A 24,753-nucleotide genomic window follows, 5' to 3' on the forward strand; every position below is an offset into this window, starting at 1 on the left:
TATCATGAATGTCAAGGCTTCGTCTCATAGTTGTGATTTATATGATGCAGAGGCATTTTTTGCTGTCTTGCAAAGCTTCTACCATCGATATTCAGGTGAATAGGCCAGCCCCCCTCAGCCACTGGTTGATCACTCCACATTACATAACTGTCATTCATGATTCTGCAACCACCATCACAACACGTGTGCTGACAACCAACAGCATAGGTGAGTTGTAAATGGACCTAGGTGCCTTCTTGTTCGCCACTTTCAATGGATGGTGGTTCACCCTGGACATGCCAACCTCACCCCACACAGATGCTCACAAGTCACATGACAAGTCACATCCTGAAGGTGAATGCTTCTAGAAAAGTCAGCAATCCACTATCATAAACTTGTTAAAAGGAACCATATTCCAATTTTTTAAATAATTTAGCTGTCTACAGTGAATGTCCTAGCTGGGTATTCTCTTAGTAAGCTCATTCACTGCAATGCACCATATCTCAGAAATAAAGCCGTGGTTACCTCTCTAACTTCCAGAGTTCCAGAGTTAGTGCATGCACTGTGGACAGCATGTTTTCAAAACAAACGTTTTGTGGCTCCATTTCTTTCCTGCATGGCACAGAACACATTCATGATATGGGCCTCTGCTGGCCATTATGATGCCATTACTGTGGTTGTGGTCTGTTTGTTTTGGTCTCCTCCCCCATTGCACGCCGTGCTCGTGCCCACCTACTTGCTCTCCACACCTGAGCTCTGGCTTCAGCACATCTTGTTTTGCGTCTTGCTTCACAGCTTCAGCCTCTATCCCAGAGTTCAGTGGAGCATACGAAGTCACCGATTTAATTTTCAGAGTGTGCCTCCCAGATTTCTGCTTAAGACTATTTCTTGAGCCGGAGGTTGGTCCTTTGATGTGCTCCCCTACTGTTGAACATGGTGTACTCGAGAGGGTCTCCCTACTGAGTCACATCGCCTGGAGAGCTGGGAACTGCAGGTATGCGGCAGAGTGTAGTGCCTGCTTTATGGACAACCTGCTGCAGTACGGTTTCTGGGTGGTGGGGGGATACCCTTCAGCTCAGACTACGATTTTAGCAACTACAGTTTATCTAGAGACTGCTTGGAGCTGGTTAGCTGCTAGAGCTAGACGGCGGTTAGAAAAGAGATGGTGGCTCAGCCAGGCAACAGGGCACTGGCAGTGGCTTTAGCCTGCACAATCCAAAGGGGAAGATGGAAAATGTCAGTTCTCAAGTGAGGTGACAGAAGGAAAAACTGAGAGGAAATGGTCGTCCTTTAGAGTTGCACAGCTGAAAGGGCCCACAAGTCCTCAATGCCCCTATATAAGAAAAAAACACAGAGAGGAACCTGGTTTGCTAATGCTAACAAAATAAACGTTGCTGGGGGGAAAGAGTGTAGGAAAGACTATAGGTCTTGTTGTATTCCTCAATCTTTTATGGTACCACCCCAAAGGAGCAGAGATCCCAGGTGGATGTGGATGTTGACAAAGATTAATAGGGAACACTTTAAGAAAGGTAAAAGTAAAGAATACCTCACTTAAGTCAGCACCAGACCAATGAGGGTTAAATGAGAGACAGAACAAACTAGAATTATAAGTGTCAAACAGGGAAGAGAGGGTTTAGCAGGGAGAAGAAGGGGGACATGAGGGGATTAAGGGGTGATGCAAGATGTGAGCAAGATGGGTTGCATCTGAATGGCGAGCAAGGACAAGATCTAGGGCACGGCCAGGGGCAGTGATGAGGATGCAAGATGTTAAAAATCACAATAAAAAACACAATTACTGACTGAAGACACGAAAAGCTGAAAGTACACCTTGCACACGTTAGACACAGTGACACATCAAACTGAGACAAGTGTAGTAGAAGCACCGTAAAAGCATGTTAATAAAAATAAAATGAAGAAAACATACATACAAATACTAATAAATAAAAATGAGTTGCACTAATACAATTCTTACATTCATGTGGTTTATTACCGTTTACTGATACAATTATGCTGTTAATGAAGTGGTCTAGTGTTTCTAATGCTTTATGTTAGAATGTACAATTTTGAAAAGTCGGTGCAAAAACGTGCAGAATCTATGTATGATCTTGAAATTTTGCATAATACTAGAGACTCTATATTCTATGAAAAGTAGGAAACACATTTTGCGATGTGTATTTAGTAAATAATACACATATGAATGTTGAGAAGATCTGTGGTAGTAGGGTAATTATAAAGTTAGATATTTACATGCAACAATGTTTGGTGAAAGCTCAATATATTCTCTATTTGAATTGATTTAATTAGTTTATATTTGATGTTGGTTTAAAATGTATTTAATGTAAAATGTGTAAGGGCAACTTAAAGGGTCTTTCAAAAATGTTTTTTTCTCTAAAGCTGACCTTTTCCCTGACCTAATACAATGCTCCATTTAAAACTAGGCAAATGTTGCTTTATTTGTCCAGTAAATGTATAAATCTCGACATTCCTGAATTTTTCTTCAATGTTCACAGTGAAAAATTCCTGTGGGAACAGGATTTCAGCTGTTGCTATAGATGATTAGTTTGTATCTCTTTTTCATCAATGATAGGCCTATGTGGAGTTCCAAATCTCTCATTTCTCTTGACCAGCATGGGAAAGCATCTCATTGTTACGCGTGCCCTCTCTGACATTATATGAATCTGAACATATGATATTCTTTCGATGGTGGTGTGATGCTATATTGTTAGAGACTTTATATACCCCGAAGGAGGGGCAGCGCCATTGATTTTTGCTTCTTGACAACCGCCATACTTTTTATTTTCTCCTTGCGAAAGAACGTTATGCTGATCGATTTTTAAGAACTATCGTTTTACTTGGACTGCTTTGCTGAGGCTACAGGCTGATGGATTGAAACCTTCTTTGTGGAATAGTTCTACATGTAATTTTCCTCTATTTCCTTTGTTCTTTTCTAATGGATTTGCCCTCAAAGGATTTTAAATTTGAACCCTTTACCCTTCTACACAGGATTTGAGCTGTTAGACAAAGAACTATACTTCTGCCTAAGTTTTGGTGGAAGTTTGTAACTCTGTAGACTGATTTTATAATGACCATTCGATAAAGCCTGCCTAAATGTTTGGTTCTTTTATACAGCTGTCATATTCTAAACTGACATTCTCAAGTAATTGCTCATGGCTATGAACTTTTAATCTTTAATACAATAACAAAATTATTGTAATATCTGTCTGAGTCTATTATGGAGTACTGTTGGTTCTTCCATTTAAACTGTGCTGTTTGTTAAGGACTTAAATGTGTAGTAGAAAGAAACAGCGAGTTCTGTCAAAACATCAGGTGTTACTTCTTTTGTTTTCAATTGCTGTTGCAGAGCTTTTGATCTGCATAATCCTAACTCGACTTAACTTCTTCAGGAGGTTGGGTCTTCCAGTTGCTATTCTTTATTTCTACAGTATGAGTTCAAGCGTGGTATACCTAAATCTGGTCTCAAATTTGTGAGTTGGCTGTCAATTAATTGTCCACATTGGACAGCTAACGAGGTGTTTTTCCACCCAAATTTCCACCCCTCCTATCGGTGGAGAAAGAATTATCAAAAGATCATTGCCTCTTTGGTAAATGAAAATGCTGCTAATTGTCTAATTGTAAAGGACCCAGTACAGTTAGAGTAGTAAGCATATAATAAAGCATTTAATAACATGTTACCATGTTTGCGCTGCAACAAAAACAAACTTGCTACTCAATTTGAGGACATCAGCCACTGCTTCGACATCAATGCTGGACGTTTTGCTTCTTTCGCAAAAAACGCCACTGGTATACTAGAATCAAATGTTCAGAACAACAATATATTATAGATACACACCTGTCTGCTTAGATCAATAGCTCAGGAATTAAAAAATAATAATTGCTGTATGCCTGCCATTGTAATACCTGTTGTGAGTACAGCCACTGAGTCAAAGGATCATGACCAGTCTACCTGGGTCACTCATTCAGTATATATATCTAAAAGGTCTATGTCGGTAAAAAAGAAGGACCAAGAAGAGGTCTGTTTCTAGTAGGAAGTAAGTTGAAAGAAGTAGGTAAAAAGGATGGTAAATAGGAAAAGGGAAGGTGTAGATACAGCTGAGAAAGTAAAAAAACAACTCCCCAACCTCCTCTAAACTCAGGACGTTTTATTGAAAGAGTGACGGAATTAAGGTTCAAACCACCCCTGTGTATGGTCATACAGTATGTAAACAAAGGCTAGTTAAAATAATGAGAAATACAATAGTCGTTATATAGAGACTCAAGCTGGCCAAGCTGTTCAAGTCGGCCAAACCAGTACCAGAAGTGCTGTGCACTATAGTCAGTCTAAAGAGAAAGGTGAAAATGAGAGGAAGCAAGGATGACCCTCTTTACTCCAGTGCAAAGTGGGCTTCTAAGCAGGAAGCAAATAGAGCCACAAGGAGGGAGGACGTCCTGGAGAGCAACAGCTTATCCCTGTATTTTGAAGTTCAGCAAGCTGGTAAAAAAATAAAGGAAAATTAGGCCTTTAAATAGATCCCAGTTCAGTATTCATTTAAAACTGTCTCTTAATGCCATCTCTTCAGAAGGTTTAAAACAAGTTGGCTTTATTTTAGCCTTTAAATAGATCTCAGTTCAGTATTCATGTAAAAACTGTCTCTTAATGCTATTTCTTCAGAAATTTTAAAACAAGTTGGCTTTATTTTAGACAAAGTAGGAAAGGTTTTTCCTTAGCGGTGAGAACAATTTGGTCTTGAAATCAGTTGCAGAGTTAACAGAAGTTTTGGAGGGAGAAGCAGGTGAAGTGGAAGAACGTCTTAAAAAGCAATTTTTAGTCAATCATGCTGGACTGATTTTTAATCAAATAAATTTGTCCCTGAATAATGACAAGTGGGAGGCTCGAAAATGAATAGCCGAATTAAGTCAAGGGGTTGTTATATTCCATATAGGTAACCCATGATAGGCTCAGGTAGTAATTGTACCTTTCACATACATGGCCCTCATATTGCACTACATTACGGTTCTTAGGACTGACATTTTACCTAGTTGAAGTAAGGACTATTATGCATGAGGATTCTTGAAATCATGGCTGAACAGCAGGCCGAACATCTCCAGCATAAAAACTATGTACACGGTTCATTCCTTCTGTCATACTAGTTTGACATGACACAGCGAGGTATATCCCCAGGTGATATCACTTTGGGTATATATACACCATATCTTGCTAAGGTAGATAGAGGAGAAAAGAACTTCATGCCGACACACTGATGCGAGATGCAGAGGATCCTGCATGCAGATACTCCAGCTTGCAGTGGTCTGACATCCCTTCCGGGTGTCCACCTCAAGACCAGAATGTGGTCCCACAGCCTCTCAATCGAGGTAATGGGGTTGACTTTATCCTAAAGGGATTCTTGTCTTCAGCACCTACATACATGCTAGGTCCACTTACGTACATCTAGTTAGGGTTGCATCGTAGAAGTAGGCTTTTATTACTGTCAGGTATTTTTATACTTGCCTGTATTTATCGTTTTAGCATTATGGTAGAAATCTCCCAATCTCTTTACTCTGTTAGTGCTTATAATCATCTATTTCTGTTACTCTCTAATGATTGTTTCCGCACATCTATTTTACACTAGAATGACTCTGGTTCAATAAATACCTATTGGAAAACGTCCCCATCATTTATTCTTTGTATCTCTCTGAGAGACAAAGTGAGCAGGCTGACATACTCCGTGTGGGGTGTCCGGAATCAGTTTGGACACCAAGCCCGCAGTGTATGTTGTCTAAACGCGCAGATCCTGTATAGGTTTTATAGGGACTACACGACATGCCCTCAAAGTGACCTTTCCACAAATGGACGATTCTCAGAATGACATTATTCAGGAGTCAGAAACCACTATGTGTGTCTGGACTGGGGCTGTGAAGACACAAGGGTGAATATCAGTGAGTTAGATTAGGAAGAGTACCCACCAATTAGCCTGTAGATTTTCTCCTGGAATATTCATCGGTTAACTAGAATGCTGGAGTCACACAGATTTAGGGATGTACTCAACAATAACATGATTATTTCATTCCAGGTAACTTGACTTTTCAAACACTTCACTTACACCCAGTACCCCTGTCAGCAGCACACCCCATGTGAGGCACACTAAGAATGTGGGAGAGAGTGAGACATCAATGCGGAAAAGTTCATCAGCGAGCGTAACTGGGTCGAAGAGATCATCATCATCCCGTAAATCCTTGGTCCAGGGCAACATTAAAAAGATGTTGTTTACAGAAGCGCAATATGAACGCAACCACCCAATGACGCGTCTGTATAACACTAAGCTGGCTAAAATGCTAGCTCTGGACCTTCTCCCTTTTTCTTTTGTAGAAGGGGTTGGTTTTCTAGAATTAGTGGCAGCGCTCTGCCCTAAATGGAAGGTTCCTAGCCGGTTCTATTTTGCCCGAGTTGCGGTTCCAGCACTACATGAAGATGTTCTGAAGGTGATTGGGGCAGCTTTGCAGAAGAGTGCTGTTCACACTATACATCTGACGACAGACATGTGGACCAGTGGCGCAGGCGCTGATTACATGTGCATCACTGCACACTGGGTCTCTTTTTCAGGGGCTAAAGCAAAGCTAAACGCAGGTGTTGACACGGACATTGTTTTTAAAGCTGCTCGGAAACATGCAACACTAGCCATGTTTGGTTTGGAGAAACGTCACACAGCAGAAAACATTTTGGATGTCTTTAACACAAAGGTCCTTAACTGGCTGTCCCCACTAAAACGCCAGGTTGGTTATGTTTCCACGGACAATGGCGCCAATATAGTTAAGGCCATGAGGGACGGTTACTATTTCAGAGTGCCGTGTTTGGCGCACTGTATAAACCTGGTTGTCCAAAAATTCTTGGCTAATAAAGCCAGTGCAGCGTACAGTGTATTGGACACCTGCCGAAAAATGTGCAAGCATTTCAGCCATTCTTTTAAGGCCCGGAAGCAGCTGAGGAGCCTGCTATATCAACGTAAAATGCCAGTGAAAGCACTCATCCAGGAGGTGGTAACACGTTGGAACTCAACCTTCTACATGCTTGAGCGTCTGTATGAGCAGTATATGGAACTCGATCAATATTTCCTTTCAGAGGGTACAGAGGAGCTGAGGATGGGTGGGCCGCAATGGAACATAGTTCAAGGCCTGACACGCATGCTTCGTCCTTTTGAGTTCTTCACGCGTGCAGTCAGCAAGGAGGACTCTAATTTGGGAAAAGCTATCCCATTGTTGTACATGCTGGAGGACCAACTGAAGGAGGTGTGTTCTGTGTTTGAAAAAGATGACAAAAACCAAGACTCTTTGCTTCTGGCTGAGCAATTATTAGAGCTCCTACAAGGTGATGAACGTCTTAAAAAGATCCACTCAGAACAGCATTACATTTGTGCTACTATTCTGGATCCACGCTACAAAAAGGCGCTGGCAGGCCAAGCATTCTTTCCTTTTGATGATGAACATGTTCCAAAGTACAAACGTGGCTAGCCTTGTCAGCCAAGAAGTTTGAAACAGAACGGCTGAAAATTGAAGGAAATGGCAGTACATCAGCAGGCCATCCCCAGTCAAAACAATCCACTTCTGCACCTGTGGCTGTGGCACAAGTGACCTCTCAGCCGTTAAAGACACCGGCAACCGGATCATCTGCACGAGACACAACAGAAACATTGGAGGCTGAAGAGGATTGGCTAGCTCTGCGTGGGTTTGGTTCTCAAAAGGTCAGAGGCACAGCAAGAGCTAAGCAAAGTGCAGGAACCTTGGAAGAGGACCTTGAGTCGATGGTGAAGGACTATCTGAATGACTCAACAGAGGTCTATGTTAATTCTGACCCATTGGCGTATTGGCATGGGAAAAAAGAATTGTGGCCACAGCTCACCAACCTGGCTTTAAACTACTTGTCTTGCCCACTCGCAAGCATGTCTTCTGAACGGGTTTTCAGTGCTGCTGGTGGCATTGTAACTCCCAAACGGAGCCGCCTCTCGCCCAAAAATGTGGAGAGGTTAACAATGATCAAGATGAATCAGCACCTCATACCACCAGATTTCAGAGTACGAGAAAGCGTGCCGGATGAAGAGGAGGTGGCCAGCAACATAGATGAGGGAATTTCTACTCTGTCAGGTGACACTGAGCTCACCCTGCCTGAATTCGCAGAGTATGATGACGAAGCCTTATTCTTATTCCTGGACCGTGATACCGAGCCCTGAAAATGAGACAACGAATCAATAACTTTCTTTTTCGTCCCTATTCACTTTTATTCCTGTCTGTCTGTCTTTCTTTGTTGTGCACAGTTAATATATTACAAACTTTAATCAGATAATCACAAAATCAAGCCCATCAGCAGAACTGTCTTCACTGGTTTGCTAATTGATTTGAAGTTGCCGCAGTCTGCATTCCTCAGGTTCACAATTTCAGAAGAACATGCTCCTCTATCCTCCTCCTCCAGACTCCTATTTCCATCAAACCAGAGGGCTGGTTTACGCCCAATGAAGAAAGACTCAGCACTTGTGGGGGTGTTGTTGTACCTCTTTGCAGGTGAGTTGACGGCTCTGGGGCCATTGCTGGGAAGCTCTAATACCGGATAAAAGTGTTTTGGACCAAATCCCAGGCGGAAAATTATTTGTGTTTTTGATGACTTGCTTGCCTTTGAGGTGCTCTTAGGGGGGCTTCCTGGTGTTTGCGGGTGGGTTTCGTGGTCTGGGAGCACTGCTGGGACACTCTAATCTTGATTGCATTTGCTTTTCAGGAAATCCGTCGTGGCAACCCCGACTTATGGCCTAGCTACGCAGCGCGTTTGGACCGAAGGCCGAGAAATATTGCAAGTATGAGATTTTGCTTTTGGCCTGTTTGGGGGTGTTATGCTTCTTGGCGGGTGGGTTGGCGGGTCTTGGGGCATTCCTGGGAAGGTCTAATACCGGGTAGAAGTGGTTGGGACAAAATCCAGGCCGATTTTTTTTTGGCTATTTCTGACATTTTGCTCAATGTAGCCTTTTCGGGGGCCTGTTTGGGGGGCTTCCTGGTGTTTGTGGGTGAGTTTCGTGCTCTGGAAGCACTGCTGGGACACTCTAATCTTGATTGCATTTGCTTTTCAGGAAATCCGTCGTGGCAACCCCGACTTATGGCCTAGCTACGCAGCGCGTTTGGACCGAAGGCCGAGAAATATTGCAAGTATGAGATTTTGCTTTTGGCCTGCTTGGGGGTGTTATGCTTCTTGGCGGGTGGGTTGGCGGGTCTTGGGGCATTCCTGGGAAGGTCTAATACCGGGTAGAAGTGGTTGGGACAAACTCCAGGCCGATTTTTTTTTGGCTATTTCTGACATTTTGCTCAATGTAGCCTTTTCGGGGGCCTGTTTGGGGGGCTTCCTGGTGTTTGTGGGTGAGTTTCGTGCTCTGGAAGCACTGCTGGGACACTCTAATCTTGATTGCATTTGCTTTTCAGGAAATCCGTCGTGGCAACCCCAACTTATGGCCTAGCTACGCAGCGCGTTTGGACCGAAGACCGAGAAATATTGCAAGTATGAGATTTTGCTTTTGGCCTGTTTGGGGGTGTTATGCTTCTTGGCAGGTGGGTTGGCGGGTCTTGGGGCATTCCTGGGAAGGTCTAATACCGGGTAGAAGTGGTTGGGACAAACTCCAGGCCGATTTTTTTTTTGGCTATTTCTAACATTTTGCTCAATGTAGCCTTTTCGGGGGCCTGTTTGGGGGGCTTCCTGGTGTTTGTGGGTGAGTTTCGTGCTCTGGAAGCACTGCTGGGACACTCTAATCTTGATTGCATGTGCTTTTCAGGAAATCCGTCGTGGCAACCCCGACTTATGGCCTAGCTACGCAGCGCGTTTGGACCGAAGGCCGAGAAATATTGCAAGTATGAGATTTTGCTTTTGGCCTGTTTGGGGGTGTTATGCTTCTTGGCGGGTGGGTTGGCGGGTCTTGGGGCATTCCTGGGAAGGTCTAATACCGGGTAGAAGTGGTTGGGACAAAATCCAGGCGGAAAAGCCATTTGGCACTTTTTGTAACTTAGGGTTCGTTAGGGTTAGCCCTAGCAGCAGGATTGCATGTGTTTCGGGGTGTTCTAGATTTTTGCAACTGAGTTCTGGGGTCTTAGAGCACTCGTGAGAATGTGTAATTTTGGTTGCAAGTCATTTGAAGAAAATCCATGGTGGGAAAGGGGGGATTTGGCATAGTTAAAGAAAGCCTTTGCCACTATTCTTAACTTAGGGTTCGTTAGGGTTAGCAGTATTTCTATTGCATGTGTTTGAGTGGGGGGGATTTCGAGTCTTGGAGCGATGCTGGCTATGGTTACTTTTGCTTGGTTGCTTGCAAGTGGTTTGAATGCAATCCACGGTGGGTAAGGGGTAATTAGGAAGGGGGTACTTCGGCCTACTGTTACTTTCAAAGTAAGTTTTGTCACCAGTTTTCTGCTAGGCCTCGTTTTTTGAGATTGGATTGGGGGTCTTCTACATTTTTGCGACTGGCTTTAGTAAGGGTCTGGGTGGGAGCACTGCTAGGAAGATCTAATTTTGTTCTAAAAAACACTTTACAGTACACCTAGCTTGAGGGTAAAGATCCGCTACATTAATTTGCCCATACTTATTTATCCTTCAAAAGGTGACTCAGACAGAGTACGCACTTTCAAAAATATTGTACTGTCTACTAGGAAAATCAAATTGTGACTTTTTGCACTCCACAGCCTACATACCTTATATTTATTTATCAGTGGTGTTGTAATATTATATCACTTCCTGTTTTTCGTTGAATAATTACAGGCCGGGTTTCAGTCTCTGTAATGGGGAAAAAAGGATGGAGTCAGGCTTCACAGTAGCGAGCCACAATTCAGCATCAGGCAGGCAGTGGACAGGGTGTCTTCTGATGACCAACATCGATGGACGAGGCGTCGGCTGCAAGGGAGGAGTGCCGCTAATAGGAGGATTTTTTTTCTGCTGGCAACTGACTTACCACTTCCAACAGGACCACTACAACCACATAGATACAGTATCCCTTGCCTTTTTCTCTGACTGTGACTGCATTTCTTGGATCTCTCTCTGCTTCTAAATTGATCCCTTAACACATCACTTAGTCCACTCCACTATCACATCTGCACCACACATAGTCATTTGTAAGTGCTCCTACGTAATTCGCAAGTCGCAGCATGCCCCAGGCCGTAGAGGACTGGGATGGCCCCAATGATGAAGCATGTCACCAAGGGGCAACCCTGGTGAGTGAGGGGACACCTAGAAAAAAAGCAATTTCTCCTTTTCTATCTACTATACCTTCCAGACCAACCCCACTGAGTGTTGTTGTGAATGGATTTATAGTGACCAGCAAGGCTCTCGGGTATCTGGCTACAGAGACCTTATGTTGAATATCGTTATCAATAATTCCACACAGGCCCTGTACTGTCGCATTCTTTCTTCCACAGTTGTCGAATGTACTACTTACTTTTCACTGACATGCATGCAGTAGTGCATGCACTTTCAAAGATTGATGGATAGGTTTGTACCCAAAGATTTGTTTATGTTCAATTGTTTGTCTATGCTGTGCTTTTTTTTACAGGGTGTCTTCTGGTGACCAACATCGATGGACGAAGCGTCGGCTGCAATGGAGGAGTGCCGCTAATAGGAGGATTTTTTTTCTGCAGGCAACTGACTTACCACTTCCAACAGGACCACTACAACCACATAGATACAGTATCCCTTGCCTTTTTCTCTGACTGTGACTGCATTTCTTGGTTCTCTCTCTGCTTCTAAATTGATCCCTTAACACATCACTTAGTCCACTCCACTATCACATCTGCACCACACATAGTCATTTGTAAGTGCTCCTACGTAATTCGCAAGTCGCAGCACGCCCCAGGCCGTAGAGGACTGGGATGGCCCCAATGATGAAGCATGTCACCAAGGGGCAACCCTGGTGAGTGAGGGGACACCTAGAAAAAAAGCAATTTCTCCTTTTCTATCTACTATACCTTCCAGACCAACCCCACTGAGTGTTGTTGTGAATGGATTTATAGTGACCAGCAAGGCTCTCGGGTATCTGGCTACAGAGACCTTATGTTGAATATCGTTATCAATAATTCCACACAGGCCCTGTACTGTCGCATTCTTTCTTCCACAGTTGTCGAATGTACTACTTACTTTTCACTGACATGCATGCAGTAGTGCATGCACTTTCAAAGATTGATGGATAGGTTTGTACCCAAAGATTTGTTTATGTTCAATTGTTTGTCTATGCTGTGCTTTTTTTTACAGGGTGTCTTCTGGTGACCAACATCGATGGACGAAGCGTCGGCTGCAATGGAGGAGTGCCGCTAATAGGAGGATTTTTTTTCTGCAGGCAACTGACTTACCACTTCCAACAGGACCACTACAACCACATAGATACAGTATCCCTTGCCTTTTTCTCTGACTGTGACTGCATTTCTTGGATCTCTCTCTGCTTCTAAATTGATCCCTTAACACATCACTTAGTCCACTCCACTATCACATCTGCACCACACATAGTCATTTGTAAGTGCTCCTACGTAATTCGCAAGTCGCAGCACGCCCCAGGCCGTAGAGGACTGGGATGGCCCCAATGATGAAGCATGTCACCAAGGGGCAACCATGGTGAGTGAGGGGACACCTAGAAAAAAAGCAATTTCTCCTTTTCTATCTACTATACCTTCCAGACCAACCCCACTGAGTGTTGTTGTGAATGGATTTATAGTGACCAGCAAGGCTCTCGGGTATCTGGCTACAGAGACCTTATGTTGAATATCGTTATCAATAATTCCACACAGGCCCTGTACTGTCGCATTCTTTCTTCCACAGTTGTCGAATGTACTACTTACTTTTCACTGACATGCATGCAGTAGTGCATGCACTTTCAAATATTGATGGATAGGTTTGTACCCAAAGATTTGTTTATGTTCAATTGTTTGTCTATGCTGTGCTTTTTTTTACAGGGTGTCTTCTGGTGACCAACATCGATGGACGAAGCGTCGGCTGCAATGGAGGAGTGCCGCTAATAGGAGGATTTTTTTTCTGCAGGCAACTGACTTACCACTTCCAACAGGACCACTACAACCACATAGATACAGTATCCCTTGCCTTTTTCTCTGACTGTGACTGCATTTCTTGGTTCTCTCTCTGCTTCTAAATTGATCCCTTAACACATCACTTAGTCCACTCCACTATCACATCTGCACCACACATAGTCATTTGTAAGTGCTCCTACGTAATTCGCAAGTCGCAGCACGCCCCAGGCCGTAGAGGACTGGGATGGCCCCAATGATGAAGCATGTCACCAAGGGGCAACCCTGGTGAGTGAGGGGACACCTAGAAAAAAAGCAATTTCTCCTTTTCTATCTACTATACCTTCCAGACCAACCCCACTGAGTGTTGTTGTGAATGGATTTATAGTGACCAGCAAGGCTCTCGGGTATCTGGCTACAGAGACCTTATGTTGAATATCGTTATCAATAATTCCACACAGGCCCTGTACTGTCGCATTCTTTCTTCCACAGTTGTCGAATGTACTACTTACTTTTCACTGACATGCATGCAGTAGTGCATGCACTTTCAAAGATTGATGGATAGGTTTGTACCCAAAGATTTGTTTATGTTCAATTGTTTGTCTATGCTGTGCTTTTTTTTACAGGGTGTCTTCTGGTGACCAACATCGATGGACGAAGCGTCGGCTGCAATGGAGGAGTGCCGCTAATAGGAGGATTTTTTTTCTGCAGGCAACTGACTTACCACTTCCAACAGGACCACTACAACCACATAGATACAGTATCCCTTGCCTTTTTCTCTGACTGTGACTGCATTTCTTGGATCTCTCTCTGCTTCTAAATTGATCCCTTAACACATCACTTAGTCCACTCCACTATCACATCTGCACCACACATAGTCATTTGTAAGTGCTCCTACGTAATTCGCAAGTCGCAGCACGCCCCAGGCCGTAGAGGACTGGGATGGCCCCAATGATGAAGCATGTCACCAAGGGGCAACCCTGGTGAGTGAGGGGACACCTAGAAAAAAAGCAATTTCTCCTTTTCTATCTACTATACCTTCCAGACCAACCCCACTGAGTGTTGTTGTGAATGGATTTATAGTGACCAGCAAGGCTCTCGGGTATCTGGCTACAGAGACCTTATGTTGAATATCGTTATCAATAATTCCACACAGGCCCTGTACTGTCGCATTCTTTCTTCCACAGTTGTCGAATGTACTACTTACTTTTCACTGACATGCATGCAGTAGTGCATGCACTTTCAAATATTGATGGATAGGTTTGTACCCAAAGATTTGTTTATGTTCAATTGTTTGTCTATGCTGTGCTTTTTTTTACAGGGTGTCTTCTGGTGACCAACATCGATGGACGAAGCGTCGGCTGCAATGGAGGAGTGCCGCTAATAGGAGGATTTTTTTTCTGCAGGCAACTGACTTACCACTTCCAACAGGACCACTACAACCACATAGATACAGTATCCCTTGCCTTTTTCTCTGACTGTGACTGCATTTCTTGGTTCTCTCTCTGCTTCTAAATTGATCCCTTAACACATCACTTAGTCCACTCCACTATCACATCTGCACCACACATAGTCATTTGTAAGTGCTCCTACGTAATTCGCAAGTCGCAGCACGCCCCAGGCCGTAGAGGACTGGGATGGCCCCAATGATGAAGCATGTCACCAAGGGGCAACCCTGGTGAGTGAGGGGACACCTAGAAAAAAAGCAATTTCTCCTTTTCTATCTACTATACCTTCCAGACCAACCCCACTGAGTGTTGTTGTGAATGGATTTATAGTGACCAGCAAGGCTCTCGGGTATCTGGCTACAGAGACCTTATGTTGAATATCGTTATCAATAATTCCACACAGGCCCTGTACTGTCGCATTCTTTCTTCCACAGTTGTCGAATGTACTACTTACTTTTCACTGACATGCATGCAGTAGTGCATGCACTTTCAAAGATTGATGGATAGGTTTGTACCCAAAGATTTGTTTATGTTCAATTGTTTGTCTATGCTGTGCTTTTTTTTACAGGGTGTCTTCTGGTGACCAACATCGATGGACGAAGCGTCGGCTGCAATGGAGGAGTGCCGCTAATAGGAGGATTTTTTTTCTGCAGGCAACTGACTTACCACTTCCAACAGGACCACTACAACCACATAGATACAGTATCCCTTGCCTTTTTCTCTGACTGTGACTGCATTTCTTGGATCTCTCTCTGCTTCTAAATTGATCCCTTAACACATCACTTAGTCCACTCCACTATCACATCTGCACCACACATAGTCATTTGTAAGTGCTCCTACGTAATTCGCAAGTCGCAGCACGCCCCAGGCCGTAGAGGACTGGGATGGCCCCAATGATGAAGCATGTCACCAAGGGGCAACCCTGGTGAGTGAGGGGACACCTAGAAAAAAAGCAATTTCTCCTTTTCTATCTACTATACCTTCCAGACCAACCCCACTGAGTGTTGTTGTGAATGGATTTATAGTGACCAGCAAGGCTCTCGGGTATCTGGCTACAGAGACCTTATGTTGAATATCGTTATCAATAATTCCACACAGGCCCTGTACTGTCGCATTCTTTCTTCCACAGTTGTCGAATGTACTACTTACTTTTCACTGACATGCATGCAGTAGTGCATGCACTTTCAAAGATTGATGGATAGGTTTGTACCCAAAGATTTGTTTATGTTCACAATTCTTTGTCTATGCTGTGCTATTTTTTCTTGTCTCCCAAAACCTTTCCCAAAACCCCCCGTACCCATCCATTTTTCAAACCCTAACCCTCTTCCCCCGGACTGTGTGGTTTTGATTGATGTGTGACTAAATTACAGCAATAAATCCACACACTTGCTGGGGAGGATAAGGTGATAGCAACAGGCTGGTGAAGAAATCCGAGGATATATTCTTACTCTGCTTGACAAAGAACCATTGCTAATGTGAAAGAACTTCAACCGAATTAGTAGTTATACATTACCATTTGTTAGGCAACAATGTGGCACTGTTCTACTGTACTTCTGTCACCTGCTATATTCTCAGTTGTACCGTTGAATTGCTCAGGAGGACAAACCAGATTTCATTTTCTTTTTTTTCATAGGCATGCAACTGCCACTGTGTCACACCACTAGTACCACCGCTATGAGGAAATTTTATCCGACCAAGATTGCCAACCTTATTCGCTGTTTCCCGTGGAGCCAGCCCTGGGTCTAGCCCTACTTTCAAACACAAATTACAGGTAAGATAAGCGTTTGGTGGTTTGGGGGTATAATGGAGTATTAGTACGAGAGACAAGAGACTGAAGGTAGTACTACTAAAGTCCTAGGACTCTTGGATTCACTTCACTTAGTCTGTGAGAGGCACTTAGTGTTGAAAACATTTGGGCATTTACACTTAAAGGAAGAAAATGGAACTAAACTTTCAGGAAAACAAAGTCACTGTTAAACCCCCACCCGCCAGGCAAGCAGTAAGAAACGGGTATGCTCAGATAAAGTTTGAAAAAGTATATTTATATCCCTAACAAAATAATCTCCCGCAAGACCCTCCCTAACTCCAACGATTGTCCTTCAAAAGTCCCCAAAAACCCAACTCCCAATTCCCACCCCCCAAAAGTCTCTAAAAAAGGGGAAAGGGACACTATGGGTGGATGCTGTCAACTTTTTGGGCCAGGGCATCATGCTCCTGGCGGAGCAAGGCGTGCTCTACGCGGAGCCCCTCCAACTGGTTGGAAAAGTGGTGGAGCTCATGCTGGAGGCGGGACACCATCAGGGTACTGCGGCGCAGGCGTGCCTTCAATGCCTTGTAGGTGCAACGGCTGTGAGAGGAAGCTGTAGCTGTTGTCCTTGCTACTCGGCGGTGGCGTTTGGCTTTGGCAGCCCGGCTCAGTCTGGGTGGACCACTGTGCTGGGTGGCACTGGCAGCCCGTGGGGGAACGGAGGCCGATGCAGACGACGTAGTTGTTGTGGTCGACTGCACACTTTCTTCGTCCTCCAGGGCCACCAGCCGCCGATATTCGGCCACAGTGGCATCGATCCGCTGTTGCCGGGCCGCTCTAGCCAGCTCCTTCCTCCTTGTTCGTTTGGAAGGAGAACCTATATGAAGAAAGAAAGACATAGTCTGTAACCAATGCTCTTTAAGATTAACTCAATCATTCAGCAGAAATTTGTGTTGCACTACAACTAGCAACTTGCAAACGCATTACATAACTATTGAGGCCAGTATCTATCTAACCTCACACTTCTTCATCCTTGCTCTAACATTAGTGGGAGTTTAAGGAACACATTCTACGAGCACTATGGACTTCCATTGGAGTCGACTATGAAAGTACACCAGTCTTATTCTTCTTCTTGTCTCTTGTTTTGGAAAATTGGTACGTTATCTTCTGCAAGCCGGCATAATGGCAGCGCAGTAAACTTGCACCCGAGAAAAAGAGACGCACGCCATGAGGAGTGACCTAGACTTACGTTGCGTTACTGTACCCGTCCAGTACATGCAGGTGGTGAAGCTCTTACTTTTCTATTACGGGTGGCACTGAGAATACTCTGTTACAACTCAAGGGCTACTGCTTAATTAATTTAACTTTCACCCTACAGTGGAAATGAGTACTAGAAATGGAAAATTGAAGAAGATAAATAATCTGATTATCTATCACTTCACATGGGATGTTTTTGCTTATATATGGGATGACTTTAGGTGCTTTGCTTTTTATTGAGTGAACAGTGATACATCCACACATGAATGACTGAGTACTACTAAACTTATTAAGAGAGGTAGGGAGTGGCCACCGTAATAACCGGATCTATGCAGTGCTTGCAATACAAACTACTGCTACTATTGATGGTAGTATTTGGACAAAATTAAAAGTTCTTTTCCTTGCCTTTCCTACACTGGAACGGACGTGCGGGTGCAGTGTTACATGCTCTTCAAAGTTACACTTAGTTCATCCACTGACCGTCTACTCTCTCTAGATCATGGGTACTCACAAACTTTCTCTCAGGGGCTACATTTACAGTGTAGTTTGGGGCCGAGGGCCGCACTGGTGGGGGCGGAGTCAGAGGGGGCGGGGCTAAAGCAAAACGATAACTTGTGACCATGAGGTTGCACACAGGTCCCTGCAGCAGATGCCCTCATCCACTGAGCCACCAGACCCAGCATTTACATACATCTCTCTCCCTCCTGCTCTCCCTTCTGCCCTCCCTCTCCCTCCCCCTCCGTCATGTCACTGTGTGTGGGTCTATCTGTGTCAGCCTTCAGCCCGGGTTGAGACCGCTTCCTCAACGCGCACACACAGACAACAACACCAAAGTACTTAACAGGTCTTTAAAAGACCATTAACATATTATTGAGGCTTTGTTTGTTGTAGCGCCCCTGCTTCTCCACCCTGACAATCACTGCTTGCCCGGCCCCACAGAGCAGAGGCTTTGTTCTATTTCACCTCTTTGTGGCCTTGCATCTCCACTCTGCTCTGTGGGGGCCGGGGGAGCAGTGATTGTCAGAGTGGAGATGCAGGGGCGCTAACAGGTGAAATACAAAAAAGCCTCTGCTCTGTGGGGGCCGGGGGAGCAGTGATTGTCTGCAAGGTCTGCGCACCACCAAGGAAGGCTTGCCGGGCCACCACCGGCCCGCGGGCCATACTATGAGTGCCCCTGCTCTAGATACACATATGCTATCTAAGAGTCAGATAGTAGCATGATCCAGGTATATGGACACATACAGTTTCTGTGTCACCCACCCAGGCTGTTGTCCTTCCACCCATCATTGCTTCATCATTCACCCAGCCATGCATCTCATATTCTTGCCTTCCCAGCTAGTCTTCAATCTCAATAAGTAAGGAATATATAAGAGCTTACCTCTGGCCGCCACCACCACCGTCTCAACTCTCACAGACGCCGCCTCCTCCCCTGAAGAATCGCCCTCCGCCTCCTTGTCGAGCACCACCACCTCCACACTGGCCCCGCCACCAGATGTTCCACCTACAAAGTACATTTAAGAATGTTAGAATAAAGCACTCACTAGTCTTTGGTCTAGGAATGAAGACATGTGAAAACAATGTAATTTGTGACTGTCTACGTTAAAGTTAAAAAAAATGTCCCTTTTTCCAGGGAAGGTTGTCTTGCTGCACTTTTTGGCACAACTGATGAAGGCTGTTTTTTTAACACGCACCATTTTTCTCCACACAGACAGAAGATGGACTTCTAACAACAAGATCAAGTTGAAACGAGGTGAGAGCTCGGCTCGACCACAAGAAATGTCTTCAATTAATCGTCAGCACTAACCACTTTTCCATTATCAGTTAAACGTTTAGTTTTATTATGACTTCATTTTAATAAATGTGTTTACTTTTAATAAAGCTTTTAAACTTAAATACAATCTGTGTTTTTTGGTCCAGACTAGAGTGACTGAGCGAAAGGTTTTGCAATTTTTGCAAGCATGAGTCCAGATAGAACACTTCAAAAGACATTATGGACAATCCCAGAGGACTGCACTAAGTTGATAGAGCTATTGCTGACTAGAATCATGGGAGTTTCGCCAACCGTGCAATCTTAGTTAGCTACACAGACAGACTAATAAGAATAATCTAGTAATACCACAGGGAGTCATAGTAGAGGCAGGATAAGAATTTAGATACAGTCTACAAGAAGAGCAAAGACAATTTTGAAAAAAGTCAAATGAGGAACGCTAGGAAAAATAGGTACTAGTCTAAAATGAAAACTTACTGGGGCCAGCAGAGGAGCCCTCGCCTGCCCGATCCTGGCCATGTTGAACAGCATCCGCCGCCTGCTGCTCCTGTGTCCTCCTCTCGCCCCTGGGGGGAGCTGACGTACAACATGAAAGAAAGAACAGAAAACATGGATGATTGTTGCTTGTCAATGTCAACCAAATCAAACATTTCAAAAGAACAATAACAAAATATTTCCGCGAAATTATATTGATTAGGGTTAGTTTTCATTTATTTGCGGACCTGTGACTTCGAAAGTCACGTAACTCACTAAACAAAGTACTGAAACGTTCACCTAGGACTGGCAGGCAGCAGTCCGCAGGCAAGACGCAAAGTGACAGACAAACTCCATTGTGATTTCAGTCAGATCAGTGACAACACTAACAGTTGCCTGCTACATTACCAGTCATTTAAATAGTCAAACTATCAATCCACCGCCACTATTTTTCTTATTGTCAGGGGTACAAAGGAAGGGGCAGATTTAAGCCCCTTGCGGCTCTTTTGCGCCGTTCTTGCGTGACTTTTGTGACGCAGCAGCTAAACAAAAAAGGGCGCCATGGTGCGGCGTATAATATTATAACAACGTGACGCATTTGGGAGATGCATCCCGTTATAAAGCCCTGCGCCATCAGGGGGCGTTCCGGCGCAAGGGAGGGCATTCCTGCGCTGGAACACATCCTAATAGTGGCTGAGGGAAATCTACAAAATTTCAATCAGTCACCTTTAGGACAATGATGCGTCACACAAACCCTGCACCTGCTTGAAGCAGACGTACGGCTTGACCCAGCATTGGGGAGATAGGGTACCCCAGAGCATTGCTGGAGCTGCGCCATCGTTGTGACGCAACTCCAGCAGTAAAGCTTCGGTGACGTTTTGGGCCCATGGTGCGCCGCATTGCAAATACGGCGCACCATGTTTGGTGGTGGTAGCCGGCCGCACAATTAATGGCGCATCCCTGCTACTTTGCAGGGATGCGACGGTAATTGCAATTCTGCCCCTTAGGGGCATACTTGCTTACGCGTTCTGGCGCATCTCCAGAGATGCGCCAGATCAAATGCGTCACGCAAAACTACCCTTGCGACACGGCAGATGCGCCTCATTTACAATGCGGCGCGCCCTGGTGCAAGGGTAGGCACTTGCGTGACGCATCTCGTCACGTAAGAGCGGCGCATCGCTGGAGTCCCGTCGCCAACGCAATGCAACTCCAGTAATGCTCAGGGCCACCCAATACTTAACATGCTGTGTCAGTCCTTTAGCCTGCTTCGAGCAGACATAAGGAATTGAATTGACGTAGCAGCGTCGCAGAAGTGCCTGCGTTAAAATCTTGTAGATTTCACTCAGGCAATTTTGCGAGGCGCACAGCCGCCGGACCGCCCACCCTGCGTACTAGGAACGCACCCATTGTGGTGCAGGCCCATGGCTTTATAACGTGACGCATCTCCCTAGATGCGTCATGCTGTAAATGACTCGCAGGGATGCGGCACGTTTACGCCGCTGTTGCGTCACGCAAGGCAACGTAAACGTGGCGCAAGGGGCTTGTAAATGTAATCTGCCCCCTAGTGTCTAGCATTACGCAGTTCTGTAAAGTACACTCATACATAATAGTTACTCAGGCCAATGAGACCACGAAATAGAAAACAAATAAGCATAGTAGCAACGCCACTGAGAAGGAGAGCAGTGCACCTGAAATGCACAGAAGATTTTGAAATATAATTTAACTACAATGTAATCGTCATCAGCGGCATTATTGGCTTGCTCCATGTAAAAAACAAATATTTGCAATACAACAACACAGAGCAGGAGAAAACATCATAGTAGTGAGTGATTAAATGGCTACTACTACTCACCAAGCCCGGGGATCTCCAAGCCGAGCTGGTCCAGCAGGTCGCGCTCGCGGTCCAGGAGGTCCGTCCAGCGATGGGTGACCTGGCTGTAGGTGCGCTGGACCCCGTAGAGGTGGGATATGGCCCAGCACACCTGCTCCCACCGCTTCCGGCGCTCCCGCATGTTGTAGCCGCCGGCCGCGATCCTGCCGCCTCCCGCGATGGTCCTGGGCAGGCGGCGCTGGACGAAGTAGACCAGCGCGCCCACTTCCTCCAGGCTGAATATCTCCCGTCGCGTCACCTGCTCCCCCCTCAATCTCCCGCATGCTGTCCTGGCACTGGGTCCAGCACTACTCCCCGCCGCCGCTGCGGCCCTCAAGTGCCTGGGCAGCTTCACGGCGCCTGGCTTGACCATGGTCTGGGCAGGTAAGGTAGGAAGAAGTAGAAAATTGAGAAAGAATAGGATAGGGAAGAAGAAAAGAAAAGAGGTTTAAAAAGTAGTTTAAAAGTAAAGAAAAATAGCAGAAAAGACAAAAATATACAGCTAGGAAAAGAGAGGGATAGATAAGAAGCAAAATCGTAAAAAAAAAACTGAAAACAAGCAAAGGATGGCAAAGATACCAAGAGGATTAAACACCATGCCCAGACACAGGAAATGAATGAAAAACAAGATGGCCGGCGCCCGTTCACGAGCGCGAAAGTAAGTTCGCACGAGATTTTCCTTGCGATCTCGTGCGAACCTCTAGATTTCCCGCGCGATCTCGTGCGAACCTCTACTCGCAATGCGCTTACTGCGCGAGATTATACATAGCGGGCGGAAACGGAAATACGTCACGCAAACAAAATGGCCGCGCCCGTACTCGACCTTGGGGTAAATTCGCGTGTTGCGCTGCAAGCGGCTCGCGAATACTGCAAAAAAACTCACGAAACAACAAGCCGCAAAAAAATAAAATGCTCATTCGCACGAATTGGCGGCTTCCGCGGTCGGTTTCGCACGACGCCGCGCCCCGCGAATAGCGCGAAAAAACCGAAAAACGATTTCAGCAAAAGCAAAAGCAATGAGCAGGTGCAAAAGGTCAACCTCATGATTTGTAACGATTCTTTGTAGTGCTTCCTGAGGGGGCCCTCCAGAATTCGGTTGCCTGCTTGCAACTATTGTGTGACCCTGCTCTGACCTTAACTGTATGCCACAAAGGTCCTGATTTACACCTAAAGGAGCAGACAAGCAGGTGCCAGGCTGGAACTTGAAATTCTTTCAGTGACACATTAATTAGCCCCTAATTCATTATTGTCAGTTGGGGCAGGGCAGGTGTTGTTAATAAGCTAACCCCAAATTAATTCATGTCAGTTCAAGCAGGGCAGGTGGGCTTGCTTTTCCCCCCCATCTTCTACAGTGATGATGAACCAGAGGGTGGCATTGATGTAACAGAGGGTGGCATGGGTCAAAGAGAGGGTGCCAGTGGTGAAACAGAGGGTGCTGGGAGGCTGTGATGATGAACCAGACGTAGAAACAACATAGTCGCGACCGTTGCGAGCCGACAAGTAAGTTCGCAATTGCGAACTAGTACCAAATCCTCGCGAACTGGCAGAAACAATTGCGAACACACAAAAAAAAATTCCGCAAATTCGCGGGAATTCGCGGATTTTGCGGATTGCGAGTTCGCAAATCCGCAAAATTCGCGAACGCGAGATCCGCAAAATTCGCCCATGCTTAACTGTAAGTAAGTTGGTATTGCAATGCAAGGCTTGCTCAATGACATCACCCACACAACATATGATAATAACTTATGTGTCCCTTATTGGACAAAAAAATCAATAAAAATTCCTTATAAAGATGTATTAAAGCTCACACAAGACTCGTCACAGATAAAAAAAAGTTAAAAACAATAAAAAGATATATCTGGAAATCACATTTCATTCAGGCTAAGATAAATAGACCCTCTATTTGACAAAAGTTACCCATACTAATAAATTGCATTAGCTTGGAAAGTCCCAACCGTCGTAATCAAAGGATACGTGGGTAGCAAAGCCCCACCATCTCACACTATGCAGGTGTCACACAGTGTTGGCCTCTTCAGATTGGCCTGGTGTTCAATATTTGTGTAACCTGCAGAGTCTGGTGATGGACATATGACACCTCGGTCCATCATCCCTGAAAAACTGACTTATTCTTGTGATTTTACTGGGCATGTACTGCAACACCCTTTTGTGGTTTTAGAAACTAAAAGATTGAGTGAGACTTCTCCTTTTCGGACACCTGGTGGCTGGCTGACTGCCCCCTTGCTGCACGTATTATAGTAAATATTCTCTTTCATTATATGTGCTGACAGTGTTTGTATTAATTTTTAGTAGGATTCTATATTTGGTGAAGAATGTGACTCTGGAATTGCTGACTGCTGCTGCGTCCTGCTGCCTTCACCCTCTTGTGGAAGTCTGAGTTCTGAATACAACGCCCCCCACTTGATGTCTCTCTCTCTTCCACCGTTCTAGGGCTAAATGCTTCCACCATCCGTGATTAGTTGTCTCAGCTCTTGTTGCTTTTGACCCACCTTTCCTCAGCCTCCTCTCAGCACAGAGAGATGGGGTTGGATCCCCTGTATAATGTTTTCTCTCTTTTGTTTGTGCTTTGATACTTTGTCCATTTATTGTGCAATGTTTGAGTAGTGCTTGCACTTGGTTGCAGATTGTGACCCTTTGGTTTTGACCTTGGGTGAGAGGTGCCCCGTCTTGCCGCCTCTTTGCATAAGTAAGGTTATTGATGCTGTGATATTTCTCTTTTGACAAATATTTTCCTGGGTGTTTTCTCGAACATTTCCCTGGCTGTGGTTATTTGCTCATCCCTGGCATACTGTCCCCCAGGCTCCACGGGCTGAGATCTGTGCCAAGATGTATTTTGGTGGCTGGTTGTACACTCACTTTGCTATATCTCCTCTGACACATTCTGTGCTTAAGCATGCAAGCAAGCAGTCAGAGGACCTTCATTTGGATGTCTAGGAAGCCACTGTCCTCGGAAAGGGCGTGTTTTTAATTTCGAGCTGGTATGTGTCCCAGGTGATTGACTTTAGTGTTTGCGCTGGGGGCTGTTAAAGGCACAGGTGAGTGCATATCTTTGCGGTGCTTGGGTTAGATATACCACAAGTTTCATGTTTATATTGGCCAGTGGAAGAAGGTAGTGATCCTTCTGGAGAAGGCTCGGGTCCTTCTGACTTGCCTTGTCCCCGCCGTCGACCGT

Source organism: Lissotriton vulgaris, chromosome 9 (genome assembly GCF_964263255.1).
Source record: "Lissotriton vulgaris chromosome 9, aLisVul1.2, whole genome shotgun sequence".
In the NCBI taxonomy this organism is placed as follows: Eukaryota; Metazoa; Chordata; class Amphibia; order Caudata; family Salamandridae; genus Lissotriton; species Lissotriton vulgaris.